At 41.4% G+C, this 20,860-nt stretch overlaps 1 protein-coding gene across 4 annotated transcripts in view; it reads right to left on the bottom strand.

Annotated features, from left to right (window-relative positions):
- Positions 1 to 20,044, bottom strand: part of phf21a (PHD finger protein 21A) — an 87,445-nt gene extending 67,401 nt beyond the window's left edge. Inside the window, exon 1 of one of the 4 annotated variants that reach the window (XM_031900482.1) lies at positions 19,503 to 20,044. The gene's annotated coding sequence lies outside the window, so the exon portion shown is untranslated. The remainder of the gene's footprint in view (positions 1 to 19,502) is intronic. The other 3 variants (XM_012962111.3, XM_012962110.3, XM_002934094.5) reach the window with 3 other exon arrangements.
- Positions 20,045 to 20,860: the final 816 nt, after the last annotated feature.

The following is a 20,860-nucleotide window of genomic DNA, read 5'->3' as shown; positions in this document are numbered from 1 at the left end:
TCTTCCATAGACTCTATTTTAATCAAATAATTCACATTTTTAAAAATGGTTTCCTTTTTCTCTCTAATAATAAAACAGTACCTGTACTTGATCCCAACTAAGATATAATTACCCCTTATTGGGGGCAGAACAGCCCTATTGGGTTTATTTCATGGTTAAATGATTCCCTTTTCTCTGTAATAATAAAACAGTACCTGTACTTGATCCCAACTAAGATATAATTACCCCTTATTGGGGGCAGAACAGCCCTATTGGGTTTATTTCATGGTTAAATGAGTCCCTTTTCTCTATAATAATAAAACAGTACCTGTACTTGATCCCAACTAAGATATAATTACCCCTTATTGGGGGCAGAACAGCCCTATTGGGTTTATTTAATGGTTAAATGATTCCCTTTTCTCTGTAATAATAAAACAGTACCTGTACTTGATCCCAACTAAGATATAATTAATCCTTATTGGAGCCAAAACAGTCCTATTGAGTTTAAGTACTGTTTAAACAGTTTTATTAGCAGACTTAAGGCAGGAGATCCGAATTACGGAAAGCTCCCTTATCCGGAAAACCCCAGGTCCCAAGCATTTTGGATAATGGGTCCCATACCTGTAATTAAAAAAAAATGAAGACCAATTGCAAATTGTCTCAAAATACAGAAAACTCTACAGCGTATTAAAAGTTAATTTAAAGGTAAACAATACTTTAATACCTGTGTGAAGCATTGGGTGGGTCGAAGTGGGTACTGATTTATTTATGGGGCTCTGTGTTACCCCTTTGGTTTCAGGGAACATGTGCTTAGAGTGGCCCCATTGGGTTCGCAGGTTATGTGCATAGTGGACGGGACCCACAAATATGTTTTTTGGCCCAGAGAAATAAAATAATGCCCCTAAAATATATATAAAAAATCTAGATGTCATTTAAAAGAAGTGATAATTAGCACTAAATTAATTGGACTTTTTTTTTTAAATAAGGAATTGTCTTAGAAAGTAACCAGGGACATAACTTGTGTAAGAAGGGAGAAACTGCTTACCTGCAGTCCTTACGTTAAGTTAATAAAACATTTGTTCACTGTTAGACAAACAACATCCTTGGGATAATGTGTATTTGGATGATGCTTATGCAGGCCACAGTACCAAGAAGGGAAGAATGCACAGGAGCACGGCATCCCCAATCCATCTTCTCTCTTGTTAATGATCTAGAGAAACTGCAACAGTGCACTTGTGCTTAACCCTCATTCTCCCATTGCCTGAAACAGCAAACTCTATGTTCCTGCAGGCAGCAAACTCCTGACGTTCCCATTACACTTTCCAGGCATCAGGTTTGTCCGTGCAGAGAAACGCTGGGGAGAGAAGGCTTGGTAGAGACGCAGCCTATCCGGTACAGACAAGCCTCCTACACCCATACAATCCTTACAGGCAAGTGGTTAGTCAGTGTGCGTGATTCAGCTGCAGCAACAGATAAACAGAACAGGCTGCCTTCACTTACAACAAAAAAAAAATGCCAGTTATAATTAACCTTTTTTCCATACGGTGGCTGCATACTCTCCACATGGCAGTCTCCATTTTAACCATGTAGTTGCTTTAAACAGCGAGAGCACTATGTGAATAATATATAGGCAGTGGTGTAACTGGGGGGGGCCCTAAACTTCAGGAACAAAGACATTTCACATAAACATAAATTCAAACTGTTTATTTGTCAGTGCCCCACTGGGCCCCCTTTACCTCTCAGGCACCACTAGCAGCCGCAGGGTCTGCCCCTATATGTAAGAGTATATACTATGCTATGATTATATACAGGTATCGGACCTCTTATGCGGAAACCCATTATCCAGAAATTACGGAAAGGCCATCTCCCATAGACTACATTTTAATCAAATAATTCACATTTTTATAAATGATTTCCTTTTTCTCAGTAATAATAAAACAGTACCTGTACTTGATCCCAACTAAGATATAATTACCCCTTATTGGGGCAGAACAGCCCTATTGGGTTTATTTAATGGTTAAATGATTCCCTTTTCTCTGTAATAATAAAACAGTACCTGTACTTGTTCCCAACTAAGATATAATTACCCCTTATTGGGGGCAGAACAGCCCTATTGGGTTTATTTAATGGTTAAATGATTCCCTTTTCTCTGTAATAATAAAACAGTACCTGTACTTGATCCCAACTAAGATATAATTACCCCTTATTGGGGGCAGAACAGCCCTATTGGGTTTATTTAATGGTTAAATGATTCCCTTTTCTCTGTAATAATAAAACAGTACCTGTACTTGATCCCAACTAAGATATAATTACCCCTTATTGGGGGCAGAACAGCCCTATTGGGTTAATTTAATGTTTAAATGATTCCCTTTTCACTGTAATAATAAAACAGTACCTGTACTTGATCCCAACTAAGATATAATTACCCTTTATTGGGGGCAGAACAGCCCTATTGGGTTTAATTATATTTTAAATAATTTCTTAAGCAGACTTAAGGTAGGAGATCCAAATTACAGAAAGACCCCTTATCCGGAAAACCCCAGGTCCCGAGCATTCTGGATAACGGGTCCCATACCTGTACTATGCTAACCGCTTGCCATGCGCAAAGGCATAATAACTTATTGGCCCAAACAGAAAACGTAACAGACCAATGGGGCCCAAATGTGATTGCAGTGATCTCACAGCATGGCAACAGTTGGATAAGTGTAATTTAAACATCTATACGCAATAAAAGTTACTCAATTGCATATAGTCATGCCAGACCCGGTCAGCCTTAGTGCATAGATATAGTCAGCTCACTTCCACAGCCCCACTTTTTACATTAGTTCCAAACACTTGCAAGATTTTAAATTAACAGTGACTTGTTGCTGCATGTTTATACATGGGGAGGGGCAGGCCAAAGCCCCAATAGGGTTTACTATTCTGTATATTCCTCCTCAGTTTATTAGGAATTTGGACCACCCTCCAAGTGCAACGTCAACTACTAAGCCATTGTGGACAGAAGATATCCCCCCCCCTTAAAGGGACAGACACATACATGAGAGAAAGTGTTACTATGCCTTTAAGAGGATTAGTCATGTGATATTGTATTTTTTTTTGCCATTATGCATCAAAAATCCAAAAGTAAATACGTGTCATCTAAAAGCTGTTGAGGCCATGTAAAAATCAATGGTAGGTGTCCTTTTTACAACTGGAACCTTTTTCTTTGTTTCGAGGGTATAGGTTTTTTTTTTTTGTTTACACTTTCATTTGTGCAACAATAGGACAAATTTCTAGTCATGTTTTATTTAAAAGGCTATTTTAAAGGAACAGTAACACCAAGAACGTGTATCAAAGTAATTCATAGATTATGTACTGTTGCCCTGCACTGGTAAAAGTTGTGTGTTTGCCTCAGAAACTCTACTATAGTTTATATAGCAATGCTACTGTAGCCATTCAAACTGAGAAAAGGAGAAAAGGCACAGGATACATAGCACTGGCATTATTGTTCCTTTAATAAATCACTAAACCTCTAAAACCACGAAAAAGTGAATGTTGATAAAGGGGCCTATATGTGTGAATGGCATAGGAACCTTACATTGTAAGCTCCACTGGGGCAGGGACTGATGGGAATGTGATAGGGACCTTAGATTGTAAGCTCACTAGGGTAGGGACTGATGGGAATGTGATAGGGACCTTAGATTGTAAGCTCCACTGGGGCAGGGACTGATGGGAATGTGATAGGGACCTTAGATTGTAAGCTCCACTGGGGCAGGGACTGATGGGAATGTGATAGGGACCTTAGAGTGTAAGCTCACTGGGGCAGGGACTGATGGGAATGTGATAGGGACCTTAGATTGTAAGCTCCACTGGGGCAGGGACTGATAGGAATGTGATAGGGACCTTAGATTGTAAGCTCCACTGGGGCAGGGACTGATGGGAATGTGATAGGGACCTTAGATTGTAAGCTCCACTGGGGCAGGGACTGATGGGAATGGGATAGGGACCTTAGATTGTAAGCTCCACTGGGGCAGGGACTGATGGGAATGGGATAGGGACCTTAGATTGTAAGCTCCACTGGGGCAGGGAATGATGGGAATGGGATAGGGACCTTAGATTGTAAGCTCCACTGGGGCAGGGACTGATGGGAATGTGATAGGGACCTTAGATTGTAAGCTCTGCTGAGGCAGGGACTGATGTATAATGGTAAGTAATGGTGTCGCTGCTATATAAATAACAGAAAATAAAAAAAATAAATAATACTAATACCACCACAGAGGCTTGTAGTAAAATGGCAAATAGCAGGTGGTAATTCCAAGCTTTTCTAGCCATTCAGGATAGCGCTTAGTGCCTTACCAATGAGTCACAGGCCAGATGCAAGAGTCACAGAACATTAAATGTCATTCTATTCAGTCAGGTAAGTGGCGGCCAAATAACTGATCAAAATCGCTTAGAACACACAGATTTGCACAAGCCATTGATTGCGGAGATAAAAACACTGAGCAAAGGGAGGGAAAAGCCAAATCACATTTAAACATTGAATAATATGTAAATAGGGCTGAATAAAAATGGGGGGGGGGGGTATTAAGGGGAGAGGGTTGCAGCTTAAGCAAAAAAAAAAAACTCATGGAAACAGAATTTGGTGAAAGCGATACAAATACAAATAATGTCAAGCCTGTCTTAATATTCCTAAATTGTGAATTAAGAGCAAGGCACGCCAAGCAAGTCGGAATAACAGAACATGACACATTTTACGCACATCATAACCAGCATCCATATGGCATATTTAATGCTGAACAAGTGTCATTTACATAATAATACATCTTACACCGCTGTGTAAAGCAAACACATCACTTCTGTCACGAGAATAAATACAGTCGGAAGGGGTCTTTCACCCTTTAGTCTAAACGACTGTGAGCAGGGCCCTCCGATCGGATTTTTGTTCTGTAACCCTTTGTTTGTGTAAGACCCCTGTTATTAATTATTGCAGAGCCCTGTGTCACTTGCTGCAAATGTTTATTTCTGATGGTCACGCACATGTATGGCTGACGGGGCTAATTTTTCTGCAGGCCAAGAATCAGCCTCTCCACTGGTATGAGCCTCCTACCCGGAAACAAATATGTCGGCCAGGGTGCAGAAGAACGTAACAGATATCGGCTCTGAAATGCAAACTCTTTGCAGCTCTCCTTGGGGCTGCTGTGTAGTTGGCCCAGGGGTCAAATGAATATGCAGGTAGCCTTTCCAATAAAAAAAGCTAGATATTCACTGGGGATGGAATATTAGTGAAGGGCCATACTGGGCCATGGTGGCTGTCCTCTTCTGAGCGGTCTACACAGGACCAGGGTCGGACTGGCCTGCAGGGACACCAGGAAAAAACCCAGTGGGCCCCGGAGGGCCAGACCTGATCCCTGTTGTTGCTATGCCTGGCTGCCAATGTCCTCCCCGACTCGTTTCACTTACACGGGCTCAGGGGAGGACGTCGGGTGGGTGGCTGGGCCCCTGCAGGGGGTGCTGCGGGTGAAGTGGCCAGCTGTGGCACCTTGGGGGGTGCAGGGCCCCTGGGGTGGTATCCCCGGTGGGTCCTGCAACCCCCAGTCCGACCCTGCATAGGACCCTATATGTCACCTCACTTTTGGCCATGGAGGGGAGGAAATCATTTGCATCAGGCCTATTTGGCCCACCAACTAAGAGATCAACTAAAGGTGGCCATACACGCCAAGCGAGCGGATCTTCTCCCAATATCCCCACCTACGGGTGGGTGATATCGGGCTAATATTGCCTATACCTGCCATTCTAATTCGATCATTTGGCCCTGGGGTCAAACAATCGAATTAGAACGATGGGTATAGGTGCGGTCAGTTCGCATCAACGAGCCGATGCGGTCCACAATCAGACGGAAAAATCACACCTGCATGATTGAGATCTAGGCAATTTCAGTACAACATTGTTAGGAGTAAAGGTGGCCATAAACGTTAAGTTCCGAGGTCGCCAAGCGAGCGGATCTTCTCCCGATATCCCCACCTACTGGTGGGCGATATTGGGCTAATTTCGGTCGTTTGGCCTGGGGCCTGTCGTTAGTGCCCCTACACGAGCCGATAAGCTGCTGAATTGGTCTAAGGGGCTGATATGGGCAGCTAGAATCGGCCCATGTATGGTCACCTTAAGAGTTGTCGGCTACAATCTTAAACATCACAGCCTTTATATAATAAAGTAATATGTATACAGCAATCTAGTGAAGACCAGTTACAGCTTCAAGGTGTCCCATGCAAAGACCTAATTCATAGACTAGGCAGGCGATAAATTTGAATAATGCATATTATTTACAACAGATGACGTATGTAATTGCAATTTTATGTTCAGTTTTCTTCTATAAAGAAATACATGTTTTTGATTAAAAAAAAACTGTGCTATAAACAGGGAATGTTACATGCAAAAACAGTCCCACTCATAGAAATTAATTAAACAAAAGCCAACAGATTAAATCTGACCGACTTGTATAAAACAGGCCTTACACAGCTTATGCTTCACTTTTTGTATTCTGTGTGCTGCAATGAGAATAGGATTTATATGATAATACAGGATGTCTACAGAGCAAAACACAGCCAGCTAAAGTTTACAAGATTTAACTGTACCTTAAAGAACAGAAATGATTTGCAGAGGATGCATTCAGTGCTATGATCTGCTAAGCCTTTAAGCACTTTCATCAAGGGGGAAAAAAAACAACAATACAGCAAAACAAGCAGGCATCAGTCTAAGGAAAATGCTAACGTAACAGAATGTCCCATATACCAACTGGCATATATTATCTCTCCTCCATACTCCCTCTAGCACACACACTGAGCAATGAGCCTTTAAAATTCAGATCAGTATTATATATATACACACCTATTTATGCATATATTCAGTTATTAAATAAGCCACTATTGGAAAAACACCCCATGCCATCTGTCTTTTAAAACTCTCAGTGACAGATGGGTCAGAGTATACACAAATACACTTGTACCACTATATCACTTTATATACACTGCAGCAAACATGTATAATTGCCTACCAAACACCATTACACACACACATATATATGTCAAAAATAAATAAAAAATAAAATTTTATTTAGAATATATATATATATATATATATATATATATATATATATATATATATATAAAATATATGATATATTATATATATATATATACATATATATATATATATATATATATATATATATATATATATAAAGTCCAAAGTAGGAAGCACACCATATAAAATACAATAACCTTGGTGCTAGAGCCAGAATTGTACAAACAGGAACGAATGTCAGCACTCTTAGGATTTTTACAAATGATCAGATCATTTGTAAAAATCATTTGTAATCATTTGTAAAAAATCCTAAGAGTGCTGACATTCGTTCCTGTTTATATATATATATATATATATATATATATATATATATATATATATATATATATATATATATATATATATACACACACACACACATACACACACACACATACACAAATATTAATAGACCGGCACATCCTTATTAAAACTTTATACCTTTATAAAGCACATCACTGCACAAAAACCCCAACGTTTCAATCCTTATTAGGACCTTTCTCATAAAATCTGACGTTTCGATCCTTATTAGGACCTTTCTCAAGAATTGAGAAAGGTCCTAATAAGGACCGAAATGTCAGATTTTTTGTGCAATGTGCTTAATAAAGGCATAAAGTTTTAATAAGGGTGTGCCGGTCTAATAATATTCGTTAATACATTGGTTTTGACCACGCACCCCGCCAAGTAAATTTTGGCATTTGCAGACATCGAAAGGACTTATATATATCATTTCTACCTAAGTAAACAATCCAGTTGTAACAATGTAAACCAACACTCTGCACTTCAGTCTATGCAAAAAAAAAAAAAAAAAATCAAATTTGTTGAAGGGAAGAAGGAACACACACACAAAAAACACACAATTCTAATGCATTTCTGGCTAAGACGATTTCCATTTCACAAAAGGCAGCAGCATCCCCATAAAAGAGCCGTAAGTTGCAATAAAGAAACCAGGGGGAAAGGCAGGCCCTCTCTGGAACAAAAGGCTCTGAAAACACAAGTCTCTGTTCCAGCAGTGCAAATTGTGTCCTCTTCAAACCCCTGTAAAGTGCGAGGGGGTGGGGAGAAAGCGGCGCGCACTTTGCTTAGTGATGGTATGGCAGCTGTGCTTACAGAAAAGCACACGCGGCGTGAAGACAATAATGGCCTTTGCAGGGGAACGGGATAAGGAGGACACAATATGCACAAGACAGGTGCAACGGGATGGGTCAGCCGCGCCATTTCTGGGGCTTTAACACACACAAAGTACTGTAGCAATCAGGCATGGATAAAAACAAGAGGATCTACTATGTAGGAAACATAAACACCACCACTACTTGGTCTCAAAGTATTAAAAAAAATGTACTTTACATGTTTAATGTAATGTTCCTGCCATAAGGGAGATATAGCCTGCTTACAAGCAAACTTTATGCTGACTTTATTATTTTATAAATATTAAAATAGTAAAACACATGTAGGTTATTCTGCACAAGTCACTTACATTGTAACTGTGGCTATACACGGGCAGATTTTAGCTGCCGATTCAGTAGCTTATCTGTCCGTGTATGGGCACCCCCAAAAGGTCTTTGTAATAAAAACTTGTGGCCCTAGGGCCAAACAATCGAGTTAGCCCGAGAACACCCACTTTCAGGTGGGCAAACCGGGAGAAGATTTGCTCCTTTGGCCGGACCTTACCATGTATGGCCACTTGAACGATTTATTACTGTGTCTAGTGATTTATAAAAAAATATTGCTAAAAACCTAAATTGTTGTACAGGTATGGGATCCCTTATCTGGAAACCCGATACCCAGAAAGCTCGAATTACGGAAAGCCATAGATTCCATTTTAATCAAATAATTCAGAATTTTAAAACTGATTTCCTTTTTTTTGTCGTAATAAAACAGAACCTTGTAATTGATCCCAACTAAGATATAAATAATCCTTATTGGATGTAAAACAATCCTATTGGGTTTGATTAATTTTTTATTGATTTTTTAGTAGACTTAAGGTATGGAGATCCAAATTACAGAAAGACCCTTTATCCAGAATACCCTTGGTCCCAAGCATTCTGGATAATGGGTCTCATACCTGTATATACAGTAGATATACATGCATATGTTACTCTGTATGTCCAATGTATGAAACCCACTTATTGTACAGCGCTGAGGAATATGTTGGCGCTTTATAAATAAATGTTAATAATAATAATACACACTCTTGGGCTCATTCATGAACACTGGGGAACTGGGCAGTTACCCATGGCAACTGAATGTTTGCTTTTATCGCTCTACCTGCTGCTGCCTGGGAAAAATGCTAATTACGAGTTGGTTGCTATAGGTTACTGCCCAGGTGCAAAACTGCCCAGTGTTCATAAATAAGTCTGCCTTATTTGTCTGACTTTAGTGTTACTTTTGATGAGTGGGAGCTGCCATCATTGTTCTGAATGATGGAAAACTGTGACCTTGGTTTTCGAAATCAAAACTGGTCACCTTTAATGTCATTTGACTTTCGTGCCACTACCATCCAACAGGTAAGTGACAATTGGTTGGATTTCCATACTTGGCTCACCTGCAAAACACTCAATGTGCCAATACATGGGAAAATAAAATAAAAACATAATGACCACAGAAACTTATTACGTATATAAAAGCGAAATCATGGAATGCTATTCCAAATCTGAAATTAAATATATATTGATCTTAAAAAAAACCATTACAATGTGACATCTTAGCAAAGTGTTGCGCCACTTTAGTAGTTGTAATTGAAAGGAAAATTAGAAATGAGATTACATTTTTGCTAAATATAGCCGAAACGGCAAGCTTCTGTGTGACCTTTTCATTCCACTAGTGCGGTCCCTAGCATTTCAAATATTGCTACTTCTGTAGAACTATATACTACTGTGTGTATATACTTTATTTAAATTCCCAATTTTTTAAAAATCTTTTTGCACTAGTCCTGTTGAGTGCTATACTTTCTACTTAAATAATTGCATTTATTTGCACCCAGACAGCCGATTCCTTATATTTGAGTGCTTCTCTCAGTACTTTTATATATAGTCTGGCCCTCGAACATGTTGTACTGGCCCACAACATGTAATTAAGTGGACAGCACTAGCTACACCACAATGTTTAGAGACCCCTACTCTCTAACCCCCAATGTTTAGAGACCCCAAACAAACCTACCAACAAAAGTATATGCAAGTGAAGTTTTATATAATACACTCAATTAAAATTAACAAAAAGTCTGAAGTAATTAATTAAAATCACAGAGGGGGGCTATGACTAGGGCTCCACCCAGGTATTCTACCTTTCCTTACCCTTTAGGGCTGTGGCAGACGGGGAAACTAGTCGCCTGTGACAAATTTCCCTTGTCGTGGGCGTCTACAGGCATTCGATCAAAATCTTTGTCCCACCAGGTCAACGAGACGACTGAAACACGAAGTTTAAGCGTTATCGGCCGTCTCGTCAATCCACCATACACGCACCAAATATCGTACAAAACTTTATTTTATATTCATGAATGTATGGCCAACTAAAGGGGTGAAGACACGCTGAGCTACTAGTCGTGGCTACAAAAACAGACAATGCTGATCACTTACTGATAATTGTCTCCCCAGCAGACGCAATTCTCAGTATTGTCTATGGCAGGGGATTTTCTGGTATTTAGTAGCCGTGACAAGTAGCTGCTACTTAGTAGCTGTATGTCTTTACCCTTATGCCAGGGGTGGGCAAACTTTTTGGCTCAGGGGCCACATTAACTAACAGACGGGCCGGACCGGGCCGGGACAGCGTTACTCCCGGGGCTGCCATCAAAAATTATAGGGCCTCTCAGCTCCCCCCCAGCGACCCACTGCTTCCTCCGTCCCGTCCTTCTGTTCCCCCGCTCCCCAGTGCATTCTTTTATATGGTTGCGCCCCGTGCGTGCTGACGCTGTGCGCACGCATGGGGCGCAAACAATAAGGGCCCGTCATTCTTTTAAGGGGGCCGGAGACGGCGGGCCGGATTGAAAGGGCTGACGGGCCGGATGTGGCCCGCGGGCCGTAGTTTGCCCACCCCTGCCTTATGCCATTGATGCTGCAGTTGATACAGCTGGCTTAGACACGGGACCTAAAAAAGAGGGCCCAAAAATTTTGCACAGTTTCACCCAGATACACTGTTTTTACACACCCAGTAACACACAGGTGGGCATTTATGAACATTCAGATTTTGTTCATGGTTTTAAACTCCACTGGCGCTTTTGCAGATGGTGTCAGATCGGCAAAACGCATGCAACAAGTCAGATGTAGTCGCATAGGTTAAAATATAAAAAAAAATTTAAATTTGATGTGTAACCTACATGTAACTTTTGACACCAGACGCGATGTGTCGGACACAAACTCAGTGCAACTTTATTTTTGCACTGAATTACACTGACTGTTGTATGTAGATGAGCGAACAAAACATACCATCCGACTTTATCTGATCCCACCTTACATTACAGCCCATGGTGATCAGATTTTGTAGATCCTACAAAACCTTGCGATGTCTAGTTGTGTTATGTGCTGTTGCATGGCGGAGCAGATTAAATTTGGCCCACAAAATCTGCTCAAAAGCTCTCGTAAAGTTTATCGCTTAGGGTGTTTTGAAACCACAACTAAACTAATTTCCACAAATGTCATTCATTTAACAAAAGATCCCAACTGAAAAAGCACGAATGAAATAAGATGCAGAAAAAACACGAAAACTGCTACTTTTACATATTGTCGCACAAATGACCGCATAAAAAACCCAAAATCCTCTAAAACCACAATGCAATGAAGATCTTCCAGTTTTATGATTTTGATGTTTTTAAATGACATATTTATTTTCAGATTTCTTGCATTTTCGTTGCATAATAAATCACAAAAAATGTGCTTTTTTTTTCCCCGCAACAATATCATATTTTGGCACAAAAAATTACGAATCGTTAAAAAATTTTAAACATCGAGCTTTTGTAAATCCCCCCCCCCTCGTAGAGTCAGAATGACAGACTGTCTCACAATACAACACCCATATGCTACAGAGTTGCTCCAGAAAAGGCGAGTTTTAGCAAAAGTAAAACTGGGTCCAAAGAAAACTTTTCAGTTCATTAATAAAATGTCAATGTTTCAGCTATATCCAATATTACCTAAACACAAAATGTTTTCAGTGGTTAACGTGATCTGTCCAACCGAATTGCATTTCGGACTCTGGCCGTCAGATGGGATGTTAGCATACAGTGTGAACAGACTCACTGGATTCTCAAGTCACTTTTAAACTGTAAGCTCTTGAATCACATGCTTAGTGCATACACCCATTTATCATATGTGTTTTAGTAATAATAAAAATCAGATTAATCTAGACAGACTAATTTTGTCCAGATAAAACCAACTTAATGTCTGTATTGTTACAGACACTATAGTGTGAGGCCTTACTAGGCCTAAGACTGTGGGGAAGGCATCAGTTTATTTGGTTGGCAGATGCAGGCTAATATTTCCCGATTTTTCTTTAGCGAAGTCTCAAGGCCCTCACACATGGACGCTTTAATGAGCGACGCCTGCTGAACAAATCAAAATGAATATATTGCAAGACTAGGCTAAAACACAGATCGGGAACGCTCATGGGGACGACCAAGCAGAATAAAATTAAATTAGGTGCGCTCACACCTGCAGCTACAACACACTCAAAAATAAATAAATAAATAAAAGTCACCAGTGTGTAACAGTTCCTAATTTTTTAACTATGATATTTTTAAATATTAATTTTGCAAATAAAAAACTGATCACCTCTTCAGTTTCTATGTGCCGATGTTTTACACAAACGAGACTTAACACGCCTAGAATAGACAGAATAATACAATCGTGACAGACAAGCAATATCTCTCCTAATTGCTTTATAGTTACTCGCCATATGTTAAGTAAATCATCCCTACCAAGTTCAACATTCATTAATCACACACAGGACAACTGAGGAGACATGTACTTCACTGCTAAACAAAATGTTGTCCCTTCTTTGTTATTCTGTGCCCCCCCCCTTGCCAATTCATAACTTTCAGGATCAGCAACAGGTTATAGGATTTGGGTAAAAAAGGCTTTGCTACACGGACACTTATAGGTGTGCCACAGAACAATGAAACACTTCATCCAGGCACCAATATGCATGTTTCTAAAGGTGGCACTAAATGTCCTGTAAAGTATCAGAACCCTTTGGTTTACCTTAGCGATATCGCCATACACTCGTTTGCCAAGGTCTCCAAATGAGCAAATCTTTCCCCAGATATGCCCACCTTGGGTGTGTGATATTGTGCTTATGCAGTTGTTTGGCTTTAGGGCAAAACGATCACATTACAATTAAGAGGTCAGATTGAGGCCCTCATCAATGAGCTGATACAGTTCTCAATCTGAGGGGAAAATTTGCCTGTCCGATGTGGCCTATTTTTGTCCAGATATCAGTTGGGAGGCCCAATACACTGGAAGATAAGCTGCCGAATCAGTCTGAAGGTACAGAATCGGCAGCTTAAATCTGCTAGTGTATGGCCACCCTAAAGCTGGCCATACACGCACCGTATCGTTTCGTACAATATTCGGTGCGTGTATGGTCGGTGAGTCGACCAATATCGCAGGAGGCTGCTGATATCGGACGACTCGCCGATCGGCCAGGTTAAAAGATTTTGATCGGGCGCCATAGAAGGCGCCTGAGCAAAATCCGCCATCAGGGCTGAATCGGCAGAAGGAGGTAGAAATCCTATTGTTTCTACCTGCTTATCTGCCGTTTTAGCCCTGAAGGTTAGTGGCGGATTTAATGATCTTTCATGCGATCGATAGTAGCACGAAAGATCGCAAATCGCCGTGTGTGGCCACCTTAAGGCCTACTGTTCCTTTTGTTTGGCAAAAAAACGCAAATGATCCAAACACCAGGTAGCGCAGTTATAGCTTCTATCCATTTCTTTGTTTGCCAGTGTACCATAAACTGGAGACACAATGACAATTTTAAAGCCACTTGCCAAATACACCACTTGCCTAAATTGTTATGGACATTGAGATTATTTTATTTCTGAATAACCCTAAGGGGTGTTTAACTGTTGCCCACAGTTAACACATAGGGGCACATTCATGAAAACATGTGTTCGAATCCCGAATGGGATGAATTCGGATTGGATACGATAATCTCTTAAAATCGCAAATATCCCGCAAAATTTTCGTACCGAACGATCGTAAAATGCAGGAAAACCTTTCCGACTTTGATCCTTCTGTGCATGATTTTGGAAGCCTCCCATAAGGCTCAATGGCACTCTGCAGCTCCAACCCGGCCCAAGGAAAGTCTCCCATAGGGCTCAATGGCACTCTGCAGCTCCAACCTGGCCCATGGAAAGTCACGATAATGAAGCTTGAATGAATCCGAAACTTTCGTACTCGGCACGACAATACAATTTTGTTGCACAAATTTTGTCGCAAAGTATGAAAAAGTTGCCGAAAATAAGCTCGGAGCGTTCGCGGATTAGTAAATCTCCCCCATAGTGTCAAAACAGCATCAGAAGTTAGGTTGCTGCTATTAGTAATATGTGGGCTGGCCCAAAGTCCGCCGGACCTTGCGTTTGAGCCAGCAAGGCTAGTTTGTGGAGAACGGTGAGCTAAACACTGCTTGCACCCATGACGTTAGTGTGTCCCCAATTCCTCTGGCAGCTGCCTGCAAAGACTTATTTATATACTTGTACATACAAGCCCTGCCCATCTAGTGACAGCAGAGATGGGCAGGTCCGGCACAGGTATATAATTAAAGACATGGCGGGATCGAGAGAGGTCAGGTAAGGGTTGGGTAAATAATGAAGTGTCTCAATCATAGAGTGGGCCGAAAGACTGAGTAAAAAAATGGGAGGGGGGATTATTTAAAAAACAATGTACACATTAGTAAGGATATTACAAATTCTAGGACCTGATAAAGGTCCAAGACTGCACATAGAGTGGTTAGAGTCACAGAACTCCAAGGTGACTTCGAATATCCTTATTTTTGAAAGTAGGGGGCACAAGTTTCAAAGGGTCACATAACATAAGTGAAGTCACTGGTTATACAGGATAGTTAAAATAGAAGATTATTCATATAATTGCCTATGATCTCATATATATCAGGGTAACACTTTGTCTAACTTGACTCACAAACTTTTTTTTTTTTTTTTTTTGTAAATAAAACGTGCTTTGCTTCTCTCAATGACATGTAGGTGAATTTGCAAAAGAGTCACATAGTAGAAGTATTTTGTATATTATACATTAGTTTACGCCCCTAACATTCTCCCTATATACAGTCAATATGACAAACAGGCTTGTGGCACAATGATTTACATGTGTCATAGTGTTATTATACACAGACCATTTGTTTCTGTGACACACACAAAGTCTGTCTTTGTGTGTGTATGAAAGTAAGAAATAGATAGAGAAAGAAAATGTGCCCCCTTACTGTAAATAAGGATATTAGAAGTCACTGAGGGGTTCTGTGCCCATATAAAGGCACAAGGCTGCAGGCTGAGTTATACAGGGAACTCTGAGTATCACTCATGTATTATACGGGATAATGTACCCCCTACTGTAAATGATAAGGATATTAGCAGTCACTGAGGGGTTCTGTGCCCATATAAAGGCACAAGGCTGCAGGCTGAGTTATACAGGGAACTCTGAGTATCACTCATGTATTATAAGGGAAAATATAGTCCCTATTGTTAATTCTCATGAGATCCATGATACAAATTAGATCACATATAAATATATATATATATATATTGATCCCAACTAAGATATAATTACCCCTTATTGGGGGCAGAACAGCCCTATTGGGTTTATTTAATGGTTAAATGATTCCCTTTTCTCTGTAATAATAAAACAGTACCTGTACTTGATCCCAACTAAGATATAATGAATCCTTATTGGAGGCAAAACAATCCTATTGGGTTTAGTTAAATGATTTTTCAGTAGACTTATGGTATGGATATCCAAATTACGGAAAGGCCCCTTATCCAGAAAACCCCAGGTTGCAAGCATTCTGGATAACATGTCCCATACCTGTAACACGGTCCCACAAACCCAAGTCTGAGTAACTTTAGTACAATGTATCTCGCCATAAAAAGTTTTTGAGGCCCACTGCTGCAGAGTTTGTGGTTTAGGAGTACATTTATCAAAATGTGAGATTAGAGCTCACCGGAGAAAAATTCCCCCCCTTTCTATTCATTCCTATGGGATTTTAAGAAGCATATTTACCAAGTGGTGAATTATAACTTTTACCATTTATAAATATGCTTCTAAAAATCCCATAGGAATGAATAGAAAGTGGGTGAATTTCTCTGTGGTCAGTTCTAATCTCACATTCTGATAAATCTGCCCCTTAGGAGGTGATTTGTCAGAGTTTGAGTTTGATTTTTTTTCAAGTTTTGAATTTTTTACGCTAATTCGAATTATGGCTCGAAAAATCGAATGTCTGGTGTTTAAGTGCAAAAAACCTGAAATGTAAAACTTTGCCATTTAAAAGCTTGCGAGTTTCTACAGAAGTCAGTGGGAGTTGTCCTAGGCAAGGTCAAGCCATATTTTCAATTCGAGTTTTTCTAATTTTTCCAATTTTTTTTTTGAGTTTGTAAACTCGATAATTCAAGGTACTCAAACTTTTTATTCAAACAAGTTTTCCTTTCCTTCCTGACAATATGTGATTTGTGTAGCTCCACACAGGCCGACGCCAGGCCTGTCAATGGAGCTACGAGGGTGTCTGTAAAAAGTACCTGCGGAGGAAAGTGATCAATCCGCTTAGTGTGCCCTTGCCCTACCTTTTTAATGCGTTGATTGAAACACCTGAAACTTGTCGGCTCTGGGCCTTTCAAACAATAGTAATTTCTGGGCTCCTCTCCACCATGCAGGGGGCAGCCAGAATCCTCCATGCCTACACACTTGATGGCACAAGTTTTCTGGCTGGGGTTTAGAAGGTTCTTACCGGCCCCCAACCACCACAGGGCTAGCCCTCAATCACCACAGGGCTAGCCCCCAATCACCACAGGGTTTGCCACTGTGACTAAAAGCCATATTGATAAAGATGTGTACATTTTTTAAAGGTGCAAAAGTTGTCAAATAAATGGCACATTTATAAAATGTTCTCTTACTGACAACATGGCGTGAAAATTGGTGTAAAATGCTATGCAAAAAAGTGGCACCACAAAATGCTAGAATTTAAGCATCTGTTATCATGTTGACACCTTTTTTTTTTTTACTCTAGAATTCTGAACTCAACTAGACATTCACGTGAAATCATTACAAGAACCCACGGTTTTGCACAGCGTACAGCGGCGTAAAAGGGTAGATGTTGTCTTTACACGCCTTCATAAGCATGCCCCTAAAAGTCACACACAATCACAAAAGTCTCGGCGACAGTGAAAAAGTGTAGAACACAAGCACAATGAGGAGTATCTGTAATGTTGAAACAGTCGCACATCATCACACAAAGTCTCTGTGAATCTGTTGTGTTGGTGTGCGAGACAAGGTATCACTGTATGTTTGTGTGTGACCGTTGCACAGTCACAGAGATTTGTGTTTTTGGGTCACACACAAACATAGAACACACAGTCCTGATTGTAGTAAACAGCACAAATATAAAGACATTTGCAATTATGTATTGGGGTGCAGTGCTCCATCACAACAGCGACCAAAATCTGTAAAAGGGAACAAAAAAGCACTCACAGGTAAATAACAATATATGTTGTCTATTAGGCTAGTGCACAAAAATGTTTTTGGGGGGTCTGTATCTGATAAGGGGAGAAACATTGTTGCACACTGGCTTAATAAACAATGCACAAGACTGTGGCAAAGTCACACAAAATCTTCAGTGACATTAGTAGAGTTGCATACACACAGAAAGTGTCTGTAATGGGGCCTGCTTTACATACAAACACATATAGTGTCAGTCACACACAGAAACCCACTGAATGTCAGAGAGTCACACACAAAACTAGCGGTTGTGACAGTGACACACACAGCCTGTGACTGCAGATCTGAACACAAACACAGCGGGCCTGTGACTGTGTATTACACAAATACACAAAGTAAGGCTGTGATTGTGGCAGAGTGTTGCACAAAAACATAGGGTGGCAGAGAGAGCAGCAGTGATTATGGCAAAATGTTACACACGCAGGTATAGAGTTGCAGTGATTGTGGCAGAGTTTTACACAAACACATGGAGAGCAGTAATGACTGTGGCGGAGGGGTACACAGAGACTGGCAGAATGTTACACAAACATAAGGAGAATAATAGTAATTGCAGCAGAGAGTTACACACAGAGAGTAAGTGATGGGGTAGTAGTGTGTAACACAAACACACAGAAAGAGCAGCAACGATTGTGACAGAAAGTGGCAGAATGTTACACACACATCAAGGAGAATAATAGTGATTGCAGTTACACACCGAGAGTTAGTGATGGGGTAGTAGTGTGTAACATAAACACACAGAAAGAGCGGCAATGATTGTGATAGAGAGCGGAAGAATGTTACACAAACATAAGGAAAATAATAGTGATTGCAGCAGTGTTACACACACAGAGTGTTAGTGGTTGAGGTAGTAGTGTGTAACACAAACACACAGAAAGAGCGGCAATGATTGTGATAGAGAGCGGAAGAATGTTACACAAACATAAGGAAAATAATAGTGATTGCAGCAGTGTTACACACACAGAGTGTTAGTGATTGGGGTAGTAGAGTGTAACACAAACACACAGAAAGAGCGGCAACGATTGTGACACAGAAAGTGGCAGTGATTGTGACAGAGGGTGACACAGAGAGTGGCAGAATGTTACACACACATCAAGGAGAATAACAGTGACTGCAGCAGAATGTTACACACAGAGTGTTAGTGATTGGGGTAGTAGAGTGTAACACAAACACACAGAAAGAGCGGCAACGATTGTGACACAGAGAGTGGCAGTGATTGTAACAGAGGTTACACAGAGAGTGGCAGAATGTTACACACACATAAGGAGAATAACAGTGATTGCAGCAGCAGCAGAGAGTTAGTGCTTGGGGTAGAAGAGTGTAACACAAACACACACAGAGTGGCAGGGATTGTGAGTAATACACACACAGTGCCAGTGCTACACAGACAGTGGCAGTGATTGTGACACAGAATGTTACACAAACATAAGGAGAATAACAGTGATTGCAGCAGCAGCAGAGAGTTAGTGCTTGGGGTAGGAGAGTGTAACACAAACACACACAGAGTGGCAGAGATTGTGAGTGCTACACAGACAGGCAGTGAGTGTGTGACACAAACAATCGCAGCAGGCTGCAGTAGGTAGGTAGGTAGGTAGCAGCTGTCCCCTCAGCACCACACTGCCCCCCCCCAGGCCTGATCAGCCTGTGACTTCTCTCCTACAACTTCCTGCCCCCCGCTCCCAGCAGCACCCAATTCCACCCCAGCACCTCATCTCCCCACACCTGCTGCTGCTGCTGCTGCTGCCGGGCTCCCCCGCTCCTAGGGCTGCCACCGGGGCTGCTCCCCACTCCTCCTCCTCCTTCTTTCTCTTCTTCTTCTTCTTCTTTTCTTTCTTTCTTCTTCTTCTTCTTGTTGTTCTCCTCTCAGGGGAGGGGGCCCAGGCTGTCACCGCCACATCTTCTCTCCCTTCCCCCCTGCCCCAACAGGCTGGGGGTAAATAATATGGGGGGGTCACCCCCCTGCACCACAAGCACTGCCCCCTTCCAGGAAAAGGAGGGGGCCAATGAGAGAAAAAAACACAGGCCAAAGAGTAAGAGAGCTCGCCAGAGGGAATGTCAGAGTGCGGTGCAGAGGTTGAGCTGCCCCGGGCAGGGTAATAAGGGGACGGGGGGCAAATAAATAAATAAAGAGAAAGTGATGGCAAAAGAACTCTCTCTCCCTCCCCGACCGCAGCGCACCGGGAGCTAGATCCTTCCGCCGCACTCTCCCCCCTTCACTCACTCTATCAGGCGCGCTCCCGAGGGGTCCTATCCGCTAAGCAAAGAGAGAGGGCTGTCGGGAACGCGCGCACACAGGCCCTGTGACGTAGAATGGAAAAGGGCCCGAGCGGCCCGGCGAGCGGAGTGAGAGGGGGTGTGATGGGACCTACAGGTTAGTGGTGGAAAGCCTTAGAAACACCACATACTCGGACAACAAGATTCACCATAGGCAACAACCCCTGTATTATGTGGAGTAGGGCTGTCTCAGCCGCGGCCGGAGGGGAGAAAAAGCGAAGGGAAGCAGGGACTACTTGACGTGTCGGTGCGGCGAATTTATTTCACTTTGCCTAAGGAACGGGGTGTGATGCGGTTCCCATTGCCTAGGGAAAAAACCCGGATGTAAAGTGAGGAAAAGTAAAGTAAAGAGAAGTGAGGGGAGAGGGGCAGGGTGGGAGAGAGGGAGGAGGAGGGGGAAAGGAACGGGAGGACAAAGAACTGATAGCACAGGGGATAAAACACGGAGAGGGGATCAATAGAACGTAATTAAAGCAAGAGAGAAAAAGAAGGGACAAAGAAAATGATAGTCACTTATAAGATATTGGCTCAGTATTTGCCCTGATAATAATAATAATAAACCGGGTCAAGGAAAATAAGTTTGAACACGGGACAAAACAACCCAAGTTAACGGCACTACCTTAATATTGTTACTATAAGTGGGTTTATACAAAGAGAACTGTGATTTGTGCAACGTGTAACTGTGCAGCTGTTGCTGAACTACAACTCTCACATTTCTCCCCACAGAACTTGGCTGTTGGTGGCTTCTGGGAGTAGAACTTTTCAATAATACAGTGACTTTAAAAACATAATTATTGGGATGTCGG

The sequence above is a fragment of the Xenopus tropicalis genome, chromosome 4 (genome assembly GCF_000004195.4).
Source record: "Xenopus tropicalis strain Nigerian chromosome 4, UCB_Xtro_10.0, whole genome shotgun sequence".
In the NCBI taxonomy this organism is placed as follows: domain Eukaryota; kingdom Metazoa; phylum Chordata; class Amphibia; order Anura; family Pipidae; genus Xenopus; species Xenopus tropicalis.
Note: the sequence above shows the minus strand (reverse complement) of the source record. Positions and strands in the feature narration are given on the sequence as shown.